Raw genomic sequence first — 14,980 nt, forward strand, 5'->3', positions numbered from 1 at the left:
AGTCTTCGGAGTCAGCTTTGGACTTAACCTATCTTGATTCATTTTGTATCATATGCAGATTTTGTCACTTTATTCTTCACCTCTTGCTTCCAAATCACTGAGGGTGTTGAACAGTATAAGTGCCAGTGCAGAGCCATAGGGGACCCAACTGTCTAACTCTCTCCATTGTGAAAAACAATCATTTGTTGCTATGTTTGTTTCATATTGTTAACCAGTTACTGATCTATGGGAGGACCTTCCCTGTTTTATCCCATAACTACTTAGTTAACTTAAGCCTTTGATGAAGGACCTTGTCAAAGGCTTTCTGAAAATCCAAGCACCTTACATCAACTGAGCTGACTTTTCCCTAACCAGTTGTGTTTGTGTCAGATAATCCTGCTCTCTACTATACTTTCTACCAATTTTCCTGATACTGAAGTCAGAGTTACTGGTATGTAATGGCCAGGATTGCACCTTGGGGGTGGGGGAGAAGAAAAAATCTGTTACATAAGCCACCCTACAGTCACCTGGTACAGAGGCTGATTTCAGTGATGATAGGTTGCATACCGTAGCTAGTCATCTTGCAGTTTCTTATTTGACTTCCTTCAAACTTTTGGGTGAATAGCATCTGGACCTGATTACTTAGTACTATTTATCAGTTAGTTGTAAACCTCTTCTATTGACAGTGTAGGGACAATATTTCAGATTTGTCATTCATCAGCACTAAAGCTATGAAATGCCAAGAATGAGAGCTATGGCATGGATATCTTTTCCCCTCTACCCTCATCTTTTGCCCTGAACACCAATGCAAAGAATTAACATAGTTTCTTAACAGTGGCTTGTCTTCCTTGAGTATTTCTTTAACACCTTAGTCCTCTAGTGGCCTCACTGTCTATCTGTTTGGCAACCTTCCTGCTTTGGATGTATTTTTAGGTTTTACATCTTTAGCAAGTTACTTTTCAAATTCTCTCTTGGCCTGCTGCAGTATAAGGATTTGACTTCCAAATGTTAAAAGTTGCCTTTTTGATGCTAACAGCTTCCAGATTTGACTCTAACAACTTTGACTCTGCAGGTTAGCCTAGGTGATCCTCTTAGTGTCTCCTCTGATTTGGGGTAAACATTTAGTCTGAACCTCTCTTACAGTGTCTTTACATAGTCTCTTTGCTGCTGTCAGGCATGGAAACCTTACTACAGGTCCTTTTTAATTTCCATCTAACTAATGTTGTTTTTGTGAAATTTCCCTTTATAAAATTAAATGTAACCCTGGTGGTTTTCTTTGGAAGTATCTCCTCTTCAACGATGTTCAGTTTTAATTACTTTATGGCCACTATTCCTGAGCATTTCAGCTATGGTTATGTCTTGGACCAGATCCTGTGTTTCAGTTAGAACTAAATCACCTCTCCCCTCAGGGAGGGTTCCAGAACTAGCAGCTCCAGTTGTACATGCACACAGGGACAGAGTTAAGATTTGCCCCTGCAGCTTTATCCCTGGTATTTCTGGAGTGCTGAGGATTTAATGGTAGTTAATGATATGCCCTTAATGTTCCATCAGAACTGCATTTTTGATGGAATTTTTGCCGTAGCAGAAAAGTGCTTTCCTTCTCTGAGAGTGGATAGGTCATATGCTTAGAATTGACTTCCAGGGAAGAGGATTTGGCTGATTAGATCTTAATTAGTATTGAAGAGAAATATGAGAAATACAAACCATTATTTTTAAGATTCAGTTTGACCGAGGAAAGGAAGGAAGGAAGGAAATGGGGCCCTGGGGACTTATAAGTAATTTCACTGGTGTTATTATAGAGCAATAAGCCCAAAGTCAGAGCAATCAACTTTTGACTCATCTGTGGTTGGCTGAGGTCACAGACCTCCACATATAATCCCCTCCAGTGCAGCATAGGAAACTGAATCTAAAGTGACTTTCCAGAGGGCCTCTGGCCTGGGATCTTTGAGAACAGAATAAGGCTCCTACACATGTCCAGTTCAGTTCAACTTAAGCTGCTAATGCCCATGCCCCCAAAATGCCCAAAACTATCAATGGCTGCTCAAGTGGCATAAATTAAATGAGGAGTCAGTGGTGGGTCTCTGTTGCCCTTCTTGCTGGCAGTCTGAGCATGCACATGCACAGTTGAAAGGGCCCTAGAGAGTTAACTCCTGCTTAGTCCCTATTCAGGCCCCACTGGGCTTGTGGGGCTGGTGGATGGAGCATATGAGGTACGAAGCATCCAGTACTGGTACCTATGCTGTATTGGTTTTGTGGATAAATGTGGTTCTTGGCTCTTCAGGGCTGTCCCAACCCAACATCATCAGCACTAAAGCATGAAATGCCAAGTCAGAAAAGGGAAAGGTCAGTTACAGGCACGTGTGATATGTGCAAAGGGAACCCTGTTAGAAAGAGCTCAGCCATTTAAATGGACAAGTTAAACTAGACATGCTAACTAATGAAAATATACCTTCTGCCAACTTCCAGGCAGCAGGCAGATGTTAGAGAGACAAGGTGGGTGCGGTCATACTTTTTTATGAGACCAACTTCTGTAGGTGAAAGTGATGAGCTTTCAAATTCTGGCAGAACTCTTCTTCAGGTCTATGTAAGCCTGAAAACTAGTGTCTCTCTCAGGAGAAGTTGGTCCAGTGAAAGATATGACCTCACCCCTTTGTAATATTTGGAGACCAACATGTCTGTGACATCATATCATGTTACCCCCAAGTTCAACTGCATGCAAACTTCAGCTGAGACACACATCTGTATGAGCCACTTGGGGGCATCCACAGAGGCTCTAGAAGTGAAACAGAAACCTGGCTGTCTGTTTTTGACACCTTTAGTGCCTGGTACTCCAATGTTCAGACAAACTGCACAGCCTAGTGCTTTGGGTGTTCAACACATTAGACATTGTGTGTCCTTTGTCTTGCTAGAAGTTAGAGCATGTCTCCATTACAGCCTATGACACTGCATCAGGCAGCTGTATTGCTGTCATAACTCAGAGCTGAAGGATTTTCTTTTTTTTTCTTTTTCTTTTTAAAGAAATGCACATGGTTTGATTTAATTTCATCAAAGAAAGAGGGTGAAATGGCCATCCAGACTGATGTGGCATTTCCAGCGATGGGGACTCCAAGCCCAAATTTCAAAGAGTTATAGATCTGTTTTGGTTGATCAAGTCTGGATGGTCTCTGGCCACAACTCCAGCCCTTGCAATGCCCTGACCTGCTCATGGCTACTGACTTCTCCAGAAAGAATGGGGCCATGACTGTCCCCTTTCTGTACTTCCACACCAGCCAGCTATAAAGGGGAAAACTGCAGCGCCCCCCAAAAGCACTATTCTTCCTGCTACTACTCCTGCTTGTAGTTTTAATAGAGCTGAGAGCATATGGTGCCTTAGGTTTCCCATGTACAATCTTCCTTCCTAGAGTCATTCAGTGTGGAAGGTGAGTTTTGCACTGACTGCATGAGCTTGTTCCCACTACTCCCATGTGCAGCTTGGAGAACTGAGCCCAAAACAGCTGTCCTGCAAGGCATCTGCACAGTGTCACAGGATGTCTCATCCCATCTCTTGTCTTCCTCTTCTTTTATCTTGTGTAACTCATGGAAACATTCATCCAGACTGCAGGCCAACTTGATCCGGGGGGTAAGAGTTTACAAAACTAACAATTAAAAATTCCAAAATATGATTTAAATTGGAAAAGAAGTCCTAGAGGTGAGGTAAACCCTGATGGTTCTATAGAACCCCTTCCTCTCTCTGGCTTTGTGGGAGCAGCAGATGGATGGAATCCCAGTTGCTTCTCTTTTCCTAGTGGACTGAAAAGCGTGGAAGTATAGACCCAAAGTTATCTGAACCCTGGGCTGTACACTCTTCACCCACTGGGCGGTCCCAGTTTTGCCTCTGTCGTCTCACTTTCCAAATGCAGTGACGCAACAACTTCTTATCATATCTGTGTCCTCCAGGACAAAATAACATAGTAGGGCTAGGGAGCCTGGATCCACACTCTGAGATCAAGTGATTTCGTGGGTTTAGCTTAGACCTGCAAAATTGACCACAGATTACTCTCCTGCCAACCTTGTTACTATCCTGGATAAGAAGAGTCAGGGAAGGTTCTCTCATCACCCTCCGCCTTCTCCTCACAGGGTAACTCAACTTAGGTGTGTTGACTCCAAGTATGTCACACACTGCTGTAGTGGAGATGTAGCCTAGGTGACTTAGCCATATCTTTGTTTTCTTTTAAAATCCAACTCAGGCTGTTTACATTGCTGTGGGAAGAAGTCATTGCCCGTGTGGCTCAGCATACAGCTCTTGTTAAGCTTGCCCATGGAAAAAGGGCAATGTGGCTGTAGCTGCACACGCAGCTTTTGAGACAAGCTACCCGAGTACAACTCTGAGATCCTAGGTGCAGTCTGAGGAGGATAGTCCCGCACGTTACCATAGCCACGCTGCTATTTTAGCATGCAAACCTCTAGCAGAGCTAGTGTGTATACATGTACCTGACTGGTGGCAGCTATACTCCTGGCTGTGGTGGTGGTCTGCCATCTGCATGTATTCTGATGAACTGTATTTCTGTCCCTACTGCCCTTTTCTGCAGGGTGGGAATTTGTGTGTCGCGTGGGGCTTGCTTTGCAAATAGAGATGCCACCTTACCTTGAGTGACTTCAGTTTTGAGGGTCTTATTTCTCTGTCCACTGTGCCATGAGATTGGGTATGTTGCAGAATGCAGCAAAACAACACTTCTGAAGTCCTAGGTGGTCACCAATTTATTGTAGCATTTGAAATGAAATGTCATGTAAAGGGCCCAGTTCAGCAGAGCACCCAAGCACATGGCTAGCTGATGTCAATGACTTCACATGCTTAAAATTCAGCACATACTAAGTTAATTCCTTTGCTGGGTGGGGACTATATTCCATATAATGCAAAAATCAATTATATGCAAATGCAAAAAAGGAATAATGAAAAGCCAGTGTTTTGCAGTGAACTTAGTTTTTACTGAGGCAGCAGAATGTCACCTGACCTCCTACCCAGGCCTTCAGAGAGCAGTGAAATTGCATAGGCAGAGCAGCCCTAATAAATATCACATGGTGGGTTTAGGATCCCAGTGTTTATGTGAGGCGAGCTATCCTTTCTGGCTTTTGTTCTCCTCTTAAAGCTGCTGGCAGCTTTGCTGCTGCTGCTGGAGGGTGAGGAATTGGCAGCGCAGGAAACAGTCCTTAGCTTTTTCCAATTAGGCCTTGGCAAGCTGGGGGATGTAGAAGTCAAGCAGCAAGTAAAAGGGCTTTGGCTGGGGTCTTGGTATCTGAACATGAGCTGTGTCACCAGAACACTTCAGGATGGCTCCCTTGGCTTTGCTGAGCAGAGAGGTCCATTAGCCATTTATTTCTCTCCTTTTGCCCCCACCCCCTCTTGGACAGGCTGCAATTGACTTTTTAATGCTCAGCCAACTTGAGGCCCCAGCTCAGCAAAGCAATTAAGCATGTGCTTAATTTTGAGCATCAGAGCAAGTCCCAGAGCGTGTTCATGTGTTTAAAATTAAGCATGCGTGCTTAAGGGCTGCACAGAGAGAAAGGAGCATAGATATGAACCCAGCAGCGCCTGTCCATGCTGCGCTCTCCCAGTAGCGGTCTGAACCCCCAGCATTCACATATCAAGCACCCAGCTCCCCAAGCCATGAGATCAGCTTTTAAACCTTAAACAGGATTAAACAGACTGGGAGTGGCTCACCCCTTACAAAAGCAGCTTCTTAGCCCTGGGTGTTAATATCCCCCCATTAGACTCTGACAATGGTCCTGTCTGATCTGGCTTGTTTTTAATTCTTTTGATAAATGCTAGTGATAATGGGCCATACCCACCTTGCTGAATAGACCTTGTCAACTCTGGCCCTCCCTCTCACTGGAGCCCCACTCTTTAAATACCCCTCTGGAAACCTTCCCCACTCATGCATCTGATGAAGTGGGTCTTTGCCTGTGAAAGCTTATGCTCCAAAATAACTGTTAGCCTATGAGGTGCCACAGGACTTCTTGTTGTTCTTTTTAAATCTGTGATTTTTTTTCCCAGCCACACACTTCAGATCCTTTTATTTGCCTTTTTGTTTTAAATGCAGGCTGCTTTCAAAGCAATCTGAGGGGATTTAGATTGGTATCCATGCTCCCCAGGTGCCTTTGAAACTCTGTGGTTTCCCTAAAATGAGAACCACTTGAGGGGCACATTTCACTGGGCAGCGTCTTCTAAACTCTGGCTCCAGGGAGTCTGTCTCCCCAGAGCTCCCTCCGCTGCTGTGTCTCTGCAAATCATCAATATTAATGTGTTGCAGAGGTTCTAAATAGCTCTGGATCAGAGGAAGGCCTGATCCTGCGAGGTGCTGAGATGCTGGTAGGGGGCTCAGTGAGTAGCAGGTGGCTTAATGCCATAAATAGGAGCTATGAGTGTAGTAGAGACCTGCCAGCAGGGCAGGACTGTGGTGTGCTGACAGCGCTTTGTAAGAGCAGCTTGTCCCCTGCAGCCTCACCTGTAGCCAGGTTTCAGCTGCTGAATCTGTTCTCATTCGGAGAGGGGCTGTGGAAGGCAGCTGAGATGAGTTGCAGGAGCCTCCTTCCCTTATCTTGCCCTGCAGCAGCTTCATCCCATTCTCCCTGAGAAGGGGATGATGGCGGATTAGGGAAGGATGTGCCCTGATTGTGTCAGATGGGTGGGGATTATGTGCTGGGGCGACTGTGGCATTTGGCAGAAGAGGCACCTGCCTTGAGTAATGCAGTGAGACAGCAGACAAGGCAAGGGAAGGTCCAGGCCTTTAATATGCTCTGTGTGTGGGGGGCGGGGGTGTCATCTCCTCCTAATAAACCCTTACCCGGAGTTAAAGAAAGGGGCATGAAGGGAAGTGCAGGTTGTGACCCTGTTTCATTATACAGGGGGATGTCTCCTGCTACTCCCCCCTGGCCTGGATAGCAGATTTCCCACTTCCCACCATCTGACCTTGAGAAGCTGAAACCTCCATTGCTCCCTAGCCTGTGTAAAGAGCGGAGCTCTACCTGGCTGGGGCAGTGAGAGCTCCCCTCTTTGTTTCAATCTGCTTTAATGATTGGCACTGGGTCAGGGTTACTCTTCAGTGTGTGTGAATGGTCACTGGTGGCCTGGAATTTTGGAGACAGTCAACTCCCAGCTCTGCCACAGAATTCTAGTGTGACCTTGAGTGGGTCATTTAGTCTCCCAGGTCCTCAGCTCTCCCTTTTTTGTTAAAGCGGGGGCAACTAGCTCTGCCCTGCCACCTGAAGATTGGAGGGGTATGCATATGCTGTGGCAATAAGGGCTAAAGTGCCTTGGAGAGGGTAGGTCAGATCCCACAGAACCTGGAAAAGTAGTTTGCATTGAGCAGCATATCCTCTGGGCATAATGAGGCAGGTGCCCACTACAGCGTGACAGAAGGGGAGACACTGGTACTGGGGCCCTGAGCTTGGGCACCTTCCCACCCCATCCCCCCCCCAATCTGTGTAAATAAAGTGAAATGGGCAAGTGAGGGCTTAGGGTAACTATGATATTCTAGGGCCCGTTTTTCTCTAACGAGCCCAGTGCTGACTTACCTGGTTACAGTGGCAGTGATGTGCGCCACACAGATGGGCTATGGCTCCACTAGCACACTACATCGAAGTAGCCTATTTTGACATAAGAACATCAAAATAGGCTACTTCGACGCATATTGTCTACACGTCCTCCAGGGCTGGTGCCGTCGACGTTCAGCGTCAAAGTAGTGATGGAGAACGTCAAAAGGAGCCGCCCCGGAAGGAAATGCTGAGCGTCCACACACACAAGTGCTCCCCGTCGAAATAAGGGACCAGCAAAGCCCCAAGCCGCTCTCTTAAAGGGCCCTCCCAGACACACTCGGCCTGCACAGCATGAGATCCACAGAGCTGACAACCAGTTGTAGACCCTGTGCACGCAGCATGGACCCCCAGCTGCTGCTGCAGCAGCCAGAAGCCCTGGGCTAAGGGCCGCTGCAAGCGGTGACCATAGAGCCCCACAGGGGCTGGACAGAGCATCTCTCAACCCCTCAGCTGATGGCTGCCATGGAGGACCCGGCTATTTCGAAGTAGCAGGACGCGGATCGTCTACACATGCCCTAATTCGACGTTGAACGTCGAAGTAGGGCGCTATTCCCATCTTCCCAAGGGAATAGTGATTTTGATGTCTCACCACCTAACGTCGATTTCAAAGTTGAAATAGCACACAGCGCGTGTAGACGTGACGCGTGCTATTTTGACGTTGTGCTGGCTACTTCGAAGTAGCCGGCTAGTGTAGACGCACCGATGGTGAGCTCTGAGGAGCTCAGGTGCAAGGAGATGACTGGGGGGCATGTGACAGAGGTCTGTAGGATCATGGGTGGTGTGGAGAAAGGGGGGAAAAAAGTTCTCCTTCCCATAACACAAGAATTAGGAGTCGCTTGATGAAATTAATAGACAGCTGTGACAGGGTCAGGCCAGAGGGCTAGCTTAGAACCAGAGAGAGGCAACACAAAACAAGCATGGCCTGGCTAATTAGCAGATGGTTATTGCAGGGCAGGGAGGAGCAGTTGGCCTGTGGAAGGGGCTGCTATAAGTCAATTGGGCCCAGCTGAGTTCACTTGGGGCTGCCATGGGACTGTTTAAAAGCACTTTTCTGCTGGAGGAAGGGGAGGAGGGTGGAAGGAGGAGTTGGGAAGGTGATGACAGCTGTATTGAGAGGAAGTAGAGGAAAAGAATGCCAGAGACAGCAGGGAGGGTGGAGGGTTCCCACAGGCAGCGTTTGGGCTCCTTCAGAGGCTGGGAAGGACTGGGTACTCTGCCAGGTTGGATCAGGGGAGCTCCTGCCTGCTGCCATTCAAGTCAGGGGACCAAAGCCTGAACCCCAGCAAGGGCAAGCAGGCCCCATACTGTGGACTGAGAAGAGGTCTGTGGCCTGCCAGTGGTACTAACCCTGCCACAAAAACAAGTGAAAATGTATTTCTTCACAGTCAACCTGTGGAACTCTGTGCTAGAGGATGTGCTCAAGGCTGAAAATGTGACAGGCTTCAGGAAAGAACTAGCTATGTCCATGGAGAACGGGTCCTTCAGGGGCTGTTAGCCATTCTGGGCACAGAGCCCACATTGTGCTCTGGCAAACAGTTGAGGGACATACCTATGCCCAGATTCTGGAACAGGATGGAGCCTGTTTGTATTTCAGAGGGAATGAACATTTGGCATTTGCTACTGGCAGAAGATGGCAAGAAGGACCTTAGTCTGACTTGATGTGGCCATTCTGATGTTCTTACATAGAACCCAAATGTATCTGCCCCATGTGTAGCCCACCCCACTCTCCTCCTGGAGCTGAGGTAGAACCCAAGACTTTTAATATCGTAGGGGCAGCTGTGTTAGTCTGGATCTGTAACAGCAACAAAGGGTCCTGTAGCACCTTATAGACTAACAGAAAAGTTTTGAGCATGAGCTTTCGTGAGCACAGACTCACTTCATCAGATGCTGGTCTTGGAAATCTGCAGGGCCAGGTATAAATAAGCTAGAGCAAGGGTGGGGATAACAAGGTTAGCTCAGTCAGCAAGGGTGGGGCTTATTATCAGCACTTGATCTGGAGGTATGAACACCAAGGGAGGGGAAGCTGCTTTTGTATTTAGCCAGCCATTCGCAGTCTTTGTTTAAGCCTGAGCCAGAGGGTGTCGAATTTGCAGATGAATTGTAGCTCAGAAATTTCTCTTTGGAGTCTGGTCGTGAAATTTTTTTGCTGTAGGATAGCTAGTTTTAAGTCTGCTACTGTGTGGCCTGGGAGATTGAAGTGCTTTCCTACGGGTTTTTGCATATTGCCATTTCTGATATCTGATTTGTGTGCGTTTATTCTTTTACGTAGAGACTGTCTAGTTTGTCTGATGTATATAGCAGAGAGGCATTGCTGGCACATGATGGCATAAATTATATTGGTAGATGTGCAGCTGAATGAACCCACAATGGTGTGGCTGATAGACTTTTAATAGCATCTCTACCTGCACAGAGTTAATAACATTGTAAGAATATATACAGTAAACCCTCGAGATACATACAATCAAGATGTGCATGTCTTGGGTTAAAGCAACTGTAGCCCCTGACAGGAGTGGGAAACCGCTCCTTTCAGGGGCAGCAGCCTGACTCACAGCTGCTGCCCCTCACAGGAAACTGCCCCTGTCGGGGGAAGCAGCCGAGAGTCAGGCTGCTGCCCCGACCGGAGTAGTCTTCCCGGTTCCCCACTGCTCCACGAACTGGAACTAAGCAGCAGCCTGGCTCCCTGCCGCTTGCAGAGCTGGGAAACTGAGCAGGGCAGCAGCCCTGGTTAGTTTCCTGGTTCCAAGGAGTTGTGGGGAGCTGGAAGCCAGGCTGTCCCTGCTTCACAGCTCCTCTTCTACTGGCTGGAGTCAGGAAACTGACCAAGGCTGCTGCCCTGCTCAGTTTCCTGGCTCTGCAAACAGAGGGGAGCCGGAAGCCAGGCTACTGCATGGTTCTGAGCTCCTTGCCACTTGCTGGACCTAGGACCAGATGGTCAATTTCTTGGGTCTCACAAGCAGTGGGAAAAGGGGAACTAGGCTGCCCCCTGGTTGCCAGCTCCCTGCCACTCTGGGAGCCAGGAAACTGACCTGTCTGGCTGGGCTGGTCTGTTTCCCAGTTCTTGCAAGCCCAGGGGAGTTGCATGAAAATCCGAGTTATGCAGGATTTGCAGAAGCGCAACCCCTGCGTAACTTGAGGGTTTACTGTATATTAAAATTTGAACCCTAACAGTGCCCCTTGAGTGATCTGCCACAAATGTCAGAACATGTTATTGTTAGAGCTGAGAGGGTTTACTATCTGTCTCTTACACAGGAACTAGAGGATTTACCTGGTATTGTTGGAGTCCATGTGGGGGCTCAGTGTAGGGTATGGTGGGTGCAGAAGGCAGGGTATGGAGGGGAGCAGGAGTCAGGATGGGTGGTGAGTTGTGTGTGTCTCAGGGCAGGGGATGGTGGGTGCAGGAGTCAGGGCAGGACTTGAGAGGCTCAGGACAGGGAATGGGAAGGCTGGGGTGTGTTTGTCAGCAGAAGTGAGTGCTGGGAGGGTTGGAGGGACTCAGGTAAAGTGGTGGAGGGTGCCAGAGAGAGGGGAGGGGATGGATGACTGACCAGGCAGTTGGGTGTGTGTGGGGGGAGGACGGGTTCAGTGCAGGGGGTTGGGGGGGTGCAGCAATCAGGGCAGGGTCCTGGAAGTCTGATAGGACTTACTGGGGCCACCTGGGGCAGCAAAGAGCGTGCTGGGTCTGGTGTGGGGGCAAAGATGTGCTCCCTGCCCCTGGCATCTCCCCTGGTGGGGGTGGGGGGTGGGCTGCAGTTCCTGGCCCCAGCATATCCTCTGCGGAGGGGCTGTGGCTGTACTGCCCACCTTGGGAGTGATCCTGGAAGGAATATCCTGCACAGGGGAGGCCACTTCATGGACCGGAGAGAGGGTCCCTAGGAGCACCCGCAGTGACAGTGGTACAAGGTGAGTATGCTGCTGGCAGGGCAAGAGGAGGGCACCTGTCCTGGAGCTTGCTGTGGCCAGGGGGAAGAGGGCTGGTGAGAATCTTCCTCTCTGCCCTAGCCCTGGGGCACCCTGTCTACCCCACAGACTCTTCCTTCCTGGCACTGTCACATCCCAGAGCCAGGAACAGACTCACTCCTACAGCCTGTACCCCTCCCCCACACAAACTCCCTCCTAGAGCCTTAGACAGCAGCATGGAGAGGTGTTGAATGAGAGGGGTTTGGGTTCTGGGCACTGCCAAAATCTCTGCAAGTCTCCCATGCTTGGTGCCATCCTCTTGAAGAGCTGGGAGGTAGTGTATGTGATCACTGCTACTAAATGGCAAAAAAACTGGGCACGTCTGCATATGTTTGTTACCCTGTTTTCTGCAGTCTACTTGTTTCGCATCATCTCTTAGAAGCAAAGACATTTATTAGCTAGGGCTTGTACAGCACCTAGCATGATGGGACCTAACCTTGCTGAGGCCTTCAGAAGCACTCGCAATATATTAAATAACTGCTTGTAAATGTGTTTTCATAGCTCTGCTGTGGTATAAATCTCGTATTTCCCCCTCTGCAGTGCTTTGCAACCATCCAGTTCAGTATCAAGACACTTCCTCCTCTGACTAAATGTCCCTTCTGTTCACCAGAGGTGCATTTCTGTGCCATTGAGCTGCCTTGTGGGAGCATTGGAGAGTGGGAAAGCAAATACCTGGCATTAATTACGCAGTGTTTTTCTTGTCTGGGGGAAGAAATATGTCATGTACTGAACTTTTGGACTTGGTTCTGCAGTTCGCTTTAATCCAAGGCTCCAATTTGCCAGTGCAAGCCAAACAGTTCCCATGCCAAACCACCCAAGGCGGGGGATATTTCAGTATTACTATGAGGATGGGAATTGAATTAAAAAAAAAAAAACAAAAAACCCAGGCATTAGGATGCTCTTTCCACTACCTGACAGTTTAGTGTGCATTAAAGATCAGGCGCTGGAAAAACAAAGCTGTGGATCTTGGGAGCGAAGATCCCGTACAATTGTTGGCTTTCATGGGTTGGGGATTAAATCGGGCAGGAAGGCCTCTCAGTGGGGAGCTAGGGGAATCACAGAATCATAGGGCTGGAAGGGATCTCAGGACGTCATCTAGTCCAGCCCACTGCTTCAAGCAGGATCAAGCCCTACTAAGTCATCCCAGCCAGGACCTTGTCAAGCCGGAACTTAAAAACCTCAAGGGATGGAGAATCCACCACCTCTCTAGGCAACGCATTCCAATGCTTCACCACCCGCCTGGCGAAGAAGTTTTTCCTAATATCTAACCTACACCTTTCCCTCTTCAACTTCTGACCATTACTCCTTGTTCTGCCATCTGACACCACTGAGAACAATTTCTCACCCTCCTCTTTAGAGCTCCCCTTCAGGAAGTTGAAGGCTGCTATTAAATCACCTCTAAGTCTTCTCTTCTGTAAACTAAAGAAGCCCAAATCCCTCAGCCTATCCTCATAGGTCTTGTGCTTCAGACCCTTAATCATTTTTGTTGCCCTTCACTGAACCTGCTCTAGCAAATCCACATCCTTTTTATGCTGGGGGTTCCAAAACTGGACACAATATTAACTCACGAAAGCTCATGCTCTAAACTTCTCTGTTAGTCTATAAGGTGCCACAGGACCCTTCATTGCTGCTACAGATCCAGACTAACACGGCTACCCCTCTGATACTTGACAATATTCCAGATGTGGCTTCACCAGTGCCGAATAAAGAGGAATAACTACTTCCCTAGATCTGCTTGAAATGCTCCTCCTAATGCACCCCAGTATGCCGTTAGCTTTTTTGGCTACAAGGGCACACTGTTTACTCATATCCGGCCTTTCATCCACCATAACCCCTAGGTCCCTTTCCATCGTACTGCTGCTGAGCCAGTTGGTCCCCAGCCTGTAACAATATCTGGGATTCTTCTGCCCCAGGTGCAGGACTCTACACTTCTCCTTATTGAACCGCATCTGATTTCTTTTGGCCCAGTCCTCCAATTTATCCAGGTCCCTCTGGATTCTCTCTTTACCCTCCAACATATCTACCTCTCCCCCTAGTTTTGTGTCATCTGCAAACTTGCTGAGGGTGCAACCCAGTCCCTCATCCAGGTCATTAATAAAGATGTTGAATAACACCAGCCCCAGAACCGAGCCTTGCGGCACTCCACTTGAAACAGACCACCATCCAGATATTGAGCCATTGACAACTACCCATTGGGCCCGACCATCAAGCCAGCTTTCTATCCATCTTATAGTCCAAGGATCCAATCCATATTTTCTTAATTTATGGACAAGAATGTTGTGGGATACCGTATCAAAAGCCTTGCTGAAGTCAAGGTATATCACATCCACTGACTTCCTCATGTCCACAGAGCTTGTTACGTCGTCATAGAAGCTGATCAGATTGGTGAGGCAGGACTTGCCCCTGGTGAATCCATGTTGGCTACTTTTGATCACTTTCCCCTCTTCCAAGTGCTTCAAAATGGATTCCTTGAGGATTCCCTCCATTTTTTCCCCAGGGATTGAGGTAAGGCTGACGAGTCTATAGATCCCTGGATTGTCCTCCTTTCCTTTTTTAAAGATGGGCACTACGTTTGCCTTCTTCGAGTCATCCGGTATGTCCCCCGATTTCCAAGAGTCTTCAAGGATAATGGCCAAAGGTTCAGCAATGACCTCTGCCAATTCCCTCAGTACCCTGGCGTGCATTAAATCCAGACCCATGGACTTGTGCACATCTAGTTTTTCTAGATAGCTCAGAACTTGTTCCTTCCCCACAGATGGCTGCCCTCCACCTTCCTGTACTGCATCATCTAGGACCGTCATTGGGAAGTTGACTTTGTCTGTGACGACTGAGGCAAAAAAAGCATTGAGTACTTCAGCTTTTCCTGCATCATCTGTCACTAGGTTACCTCCCTCATCCAGTAATGGCCCCACACCTTCTCTGATAACCCGTTTATTGTCCACATGCCTGTAGAAACCCTTCTTGTTACTCTTCACATCCCTTGCCAGCTGCAGTTCCAATTGTGCTTTCGCTTTCCTGATTGCTGCCCGGCGTTCTCCAGCCATACGTTTATACTCCTCCTTAGTCAACTGTCCTCGTTTCCATTTCTTGTATGCATCCTTTTTGAATTTAAGCTGACTAAGGATTTCCCTGTTAAGCCAAGCTGGTTGCCTACCATGTTTGCATTTCTTACTATGCAGTGGGATTGTTTTGTTCCTGTGCCTTCAGTAAGACTTCTTTAAAATACTTCCAGTTCTCTTCAACTCTTTTCCCCTTCATCTTTGTTTCCCAAGGGATCCTGCTCATCTGGTCTCTTAGGGAGTCAAAGTCCGCTGTTCTGAAATCAAGGGTCTGTTATGTTACTGCTCACCCTTCTTCCTTTCGTCCGGATCCTGAAATCTACGATCTCATGGTCGCTGCAGCCCAGGTTCCCCCCCACTTCTATTTCTTCTACTAGTTCTTCCCTGTTTGTGAGCAACAGGTCATGTTGCGC

This window comes from Carettochelys insculpta, chromosome 27 (genome assembly GCF_033958435.1).
Source record: "Carettochelys insculpta isolate YL-2023 chromosome 27, ASM3395843v1, whole genome shotgun sequence".
In the NCBI taxonomy this organism is placed as follows: domain Eukaryota; kingdom Metazoa; phylum Chordata; order Testudines; family Carettochelyidae; genus Carettochelys; species Carettochelys insculpta.